Source organism: Podarcis muralis, chromosome 10 (assembly GCF_964188315.1).
Source record: "Podarcis muralis chromosome 10, rPodMur119.hap1.1, whole genome shotgun sequence".
NCBI lineage: Eukaryota > Metazoa > Chordata > Lepidosauria > Squamata > Lacertidae > Podarcis > Podarcis muralis.
Genome location: NC_135664.1, coordinates 7,968,595 through 7,974,299, shown reverse-complemented (window position 1 = coordinate 7,974,299; position 5,705 = coordinate 7,968,595).

Sequence of the window (5,705 nt, the reverse complement as noted above, 5' to 3'; positions counted from 1 at the left end):
TTTTGTTCCATTTAACTTAGCAGCATGGCTATATTTAATGACACTCATTCAGCCACTTTACTCTTGGAACACTCTTCAACTTAGTATGGTAGGTTTGATGTGCATTATACAAGGCAAATCCCAGCTATGGAATTATGCTGGAGCTGTGTATAGTAGCTACTCACGCAGCCACAACTGACAGTTTTTGTGTCTTGCCTACATAATGGGTGTTAAGAGCTTTAGCTTTCTAAGTATAATTAAAGCACTTTCACACTTGAATTTATTGCAGGCATAACATACCACAATTGAGAGCAGTTAGTGATATATGGAAGGGCAGGTGGAGGAATAAGAAATTAAAAACACACGCACATGTGTTCAGGTGAAACATTAGTTGAAGGCTTAATATTTCAGCTGCTTTGCAAAGGATTACTGTTCTGCAGGCTGAATTGCAGGACAGAGGACAGTACATTTCAAAATATTAACCTTTTTGCTGAGCAGGTATATTTTAAAGATGTGGGATGAGGGGGCAGTCAATAACAATGGTTAGAAAATGGTGACAAAAGCCAACTACTAGTCTCTGGAGGGCCACAGGTTCCCCACATTAACTTAAGGAAAGTTAGTATTTTTAAACCCTGTACTGCAAATGGGAAGTCAGAGGCTGGGTTGCCAAAAGTCAGCTACTGAGTTTATGGCAGAGAAGAGCTATGAATACCTCCTTGTTCGCACCACAGTCTTTCCCCCCAATATGCTACACCAGCTTTGTGTTCTGTATTCTGTTATACTAGTGCAAATTGCATGGGTCATTGACATCCTATTACTGAAAATGCAGTGCTTGGGTAATAAGAGTTCAGTAGTCAGAAGTGGTACACTCTTTCAGATACCTGTTTACCACCTTAGTCAGAACTAGGCTTATATGTGTCCCAACAGAGTGTGGAGTAAGTGGTAAAAGGCAATGAAGTGGTATGGGGGGGGGGGGACATTATCAGGGCAGGAGTGAAGCTAAGTAGACACTAACTGTTCTATGAGCAGACTTCCAGCTTGCCAGAGCTACTTTGCTGTTTACAAGAATTCCTTACTAACCAGAGCAAGTTAGAATTAAGGTACAGTGTTATGAAGCACCCCTAAAAATATCCAGCTTTTGCAAGCGTAGCCAGCACCAGAGAAGCGTGATTTGATTTTGACATGGAGACCTCAAGAGAGACCTCATTACAGGAAGCCATGTTCCAAGCAACATTTATTTAGGGCCGGCGCGGCCGGGGCTCGCCCTCTTTTGCCGGCTTGCCCCCATGTTTTCCCACCCTTCCTCCCTTTAGGTAGGTTTCTGACTTTGCTATGGACTTCGGTCTGTCGCCGCAAGGGGCATGGTAGGAATTTTCCCCAATTGGCAATTTGCAGCCATTTGGTTTTTCGCCTACCTCGTAGCAACTCGTCACAACTCTTTGGCATTGGCGGTTAGGCATTGGTAAGAAGGGGTTAAGAGGAAGTGGGGGGGGAGGAACGCCATCACCTCCCCCCAGAGAACGAAGGGTGGTCCAGTAAAGGACTGGGGGGGCGTGGCCCTGTCCGAAGCCTATGGAGGTGTGGGCCTAAGGCACGCCCCCCAAGCGGGAGCTCCTAGTTGATGTGCCTCAGCAGGAGACTCCCCCACTATGGTGTTAACCCTTCCCATGTCTCCAGCAAATGGGCTGGAGCCGGATAGTTGATAGGACCAATGCCTAAGCCAATGCCTCTCATTCCTGAATTCAATAAAGTTGTGGCCTAATTCGCCCATTTAACCTTAAATTCTGGTGTCTTGTGTCTTTATTTATCCTTGGTGGGGGGCGGGAACTCTCCATGCAAGCATCAGCACCTGGTAGATGGTTTCTGTTACATACTCTAAATGTCTACCTTCCCTCCTGTAAAAAGGTAAAGGTACCCCTGCCCATGCGGGCCAGTCGTGTCCGACTCTAGGGTTGTGTGCTCATCTCGCTCTAGAGGCCGTGAGCCAGCGCCGTCTGAAGACACTTCCGGGTCACGTGGCCAGCGTGACGAAGCTGCAGCTGGCGAGCCAGCACCAGCGCAGCACACGGAAACGCCGTTTACCTTCCCGCTATAAAGCGGTACCTATTTATCTACTTGCACTTAAGAGTGCTTTCGAACTGCTAGGTGGGCAGGAGCAGGGACCGAGCAACGGGAGCTCACCCCGCCGCGGGGATTCGAACCACCAACCATGAACCACCAACCATACGATCAGCAAGTCCTAGGCACTGAGGTTTTACCCACAGCGCCAACCGCGTCCCCTTCCCTCCTGTAGCATTTGTAAATGTATAAGAAACAAAAGCACACCAGAATCTTTCTAAGGAGTGTTCAACAAAGATGTGATCACCTAGAGGTGAGGGCCTTCCTGTTCCCCCCTCCTCACAATCACCAATCATGCTGTTTTCAGTGGCCTGAGGCTCCATTCTGGGGAGCTCAAAAGATATGTTAATCTCTTTTCCCCATCTCACCTGGACAGCAGAATAACACACATTTCTAGAAGCTATTTCGCAAACATTTTAGATAGGCTCTTCGTGGCTGGCACCTTTTTTTTTAATTTTAAGCCCACTCACTGTCAATAAGATGTGATTTTCAGTCTTTTTTTATGTTTTAAGCCCAATTTAAGCATAAAAGATAATGCTTTTCGCCCTGCCAACTAGGAATCTTTGGCTTACCAAGAGACCTCTCCTCTCTGCCCAGAAACTTTCCTGTGGACTCCCACCCTACTCCATTTTCCATCCCTTTTGTTGCTAAAGATGTACCCACTGAACCCCAAGCACACAGAAGAAGGACAAGTCTGGCATCTTCCTTCATCCCCCCTTCTTGCTCCTCCTCCTTCCTGCTATCATCTCTTCCCCCTTAGATGTCTCAACTCCTAATCTAAGATACCCAGTTCCTCACAATTCACATTAACCCTCTGCAAAAACAGACCTTTACGATTAGCCATTGCCTCAAACTCCCCCACCTGCTTTCCTCTCATTTTTACCTCAGAACTTGGCCATAGTCCACTACCCCAACCTCCCTAATTCCTCTTACATTCCCTTTCTCTTTCTAAAAGCAAGCAGCTCTAACCAGCGCCCATTTTTCTCTCTGAACGCACACGAGGTTTTCCCTCAGAAATCCCAGACATGTTTTAAGAACAACTCTTGCATTGGTTTTAAACTCTTCTAAACTCCACCTCGTAATACGGTGTTGCTTATAAAGGTCTGCATGTTTAGTAAATTCACTAATTCCCTCTTGACATAATAAATTTTATGTTTGTCTCAGCTGCCTGTGATAACTCTTGGGGTGCCAAACTCTGTGTACCTCACCTCAAGTTGGCCCTGTGAGAACAGTCTGGGGTTGTTTCTGGATCCAACTTTGTCACTGGGAGGCAAAGTTGCCGCGGTGGCTAGTGTTGTAAATAAAAATATGCCCTTTTCCCTTATGGGGTATCCAAGAGCCCATATAGAGTCCTTACATAGGTTCCCTATTGGTAGGAGAAAATAACAGAGGCCAACCAGAGAATATTGAGAAGCAAAAGCAGCTAGTAAGCTTGATCTTGATTGATCTGTTGCAACAGGGTGCTCCCCTCACACGCAGGAAAGGAGGAGGACCCACAAAAATGCTGTGCAAGGGCTTATAAAGACTTTTGAAATTCCCCTCCTGTAGATCAAGACCACCCCCAGAAGCATTATACATACATCACAGTAAACTGTTTAGAGGTTTTACTACACTCAAGTGGTACATACATTTTGTTATACAATAAATCACCAAGAGATCTAGGATCCTAGTCTACATTCTGCCTACCTCTGCACAAAAGTGAGAAGCCGTGACAAAGAAGACCAGGCAGACCAGTTGGAGGATTGGGCTGAGGGCAGGAAAAGTGTGGGGGGAAAGTTATTGAAAGTGAAACCCGGAATGCTCTCTCAAGGCAATTCCTGCCATTTTCATCTTGTTCAACAAGGCTTGTATTTGTGAAAGGAAGACCATAAAGAGACATTTCTTTGAGACTGAATGTTTACCTGAGGGAGACTTATCTTGGCCAAGCTCAGAACACTTCAGGGAGGTGATAAAAGGAAGGAAGACCTTTCTCTTTCTCACTGAACTTTTCCCACCCCTGCAAGTCCAACAAGCCTTTGGTGTAGAAGAGACTACAGGGATGACTCACCAAAGGCTGTTTGAGGTGAGAGCTGGACCATCAAGAAGGCTGATCGCCGAAGAATTGATGCTTTTGAATTATGGTGCTGGAGAAGACTCTTGAGAGTCCCATGGACTGCAAGAAGATCAAACGCATCCATTCTTAAGGAAATCAGCCCTGAGTGCTCACTGGAAGGACAGATCGTGAAGCTGAGGCTCCAATACTTTGGCCACCTCATGAGAAGAGAAGACTCCCTGGAGAAGACACTGATGCTGGGAAAGATGGAGGGCACAAGGAGAAGGGGGCAACAGAGGACGAGATGGTTGGATAGTGTTTTCGAGGTTACCAGCATGAGTTTGACCAAACTGCAGGAGGTAGTGGAGGACAGAGGTATCTGGCGTGCTCTGGTCCATGGGGTCACGAAGAGTCGGACACGACTAAACGACTAAACAACAACAACAATGTGCTTCGCATTGTGACTGGCAACATTGCGGAGTCAATGGAATGACAGCAACACGCCATTACTTTAAGCGCTGGCAACACAACCACCATGAATAACAAGATGCCTACAGTCAATTTTGTTGTGAGTCAATGTCATACGCCCTAGTAGAAATATGTGGGGAATGTGCGTTAGCACCTGAAGTGTGCAGCAGCTCCACCCTGGAGGCAGCACCATGACTACTGTTGTCTGTGAAGTAAGAAGGAGTCAACAAGCAGAAGGTCAACAACAAGGTAATCCTAGGCTACCACCCTGAAGACTGCAAACAAGCTGCGTGTCCAGTCCTAAACAGTTTTATTCAAAATTAGCATTAGGAAACCTTTCACCCTCTAAATGTGGCTCAGCTACCAAGCCCATCAGTCTCAGTAAACGTGGTCAATGGTCAGGGATGATAGTACTTGTAGTTTATCAACATCTGGTAGGCAAAACGTTCCCCACACCTGCTCCAAATTAAATCCCACTGTAGTCAAGAGTTAGGATTGCAACCTGTTTCTTCTTTGGCAATAGCTGCTCTGCTTACTTTTTGACAATCCCCTGAGGATTTTTTGAAGAAGAAATTTGCATAGCGACACCAGGTGGTGTTTATAGGCTGCATGGAGGGGAAGCTTAAGCTAGATGGCAGAGTATGCGAGGAACCCCTTCTGCACACCTAAAGGACTCCTGATAATGTCCCAAGAGGTTATAAGTGGATTAAAGAGCAAACTACTGTTCATAAAGTTGTGATGCAATGTGTTTTTGTGTGTTTTTTTAAAGCTTGTGGGGAGTATTTTCCATTAAACTGAAGCACAATAATCTTCCTTTAATACCGTAATCTTTTGATCTTTTGGGCTTTGATTTCTCGATAGCCACATCAAACAACCAAATGAAAAAGGTTGTTCTCACTGGTGAAAATGTTGCCTTTGTGCCACATAAATGCAAAGCATCTCCCCTTTCAGCCCCTCTTGGCAGAAAGAATGTCCAAAAATGGTTATGCTACGTTGTTAACAAAAGAAAACAGCAACAGTGTGTGGTTATTAGGATTATTCCTTTCAAGTAAAGGGTTGAACAGTGGTTGTCAACATGGTGTCTTCCAGATGTTGCTGGACTACAATT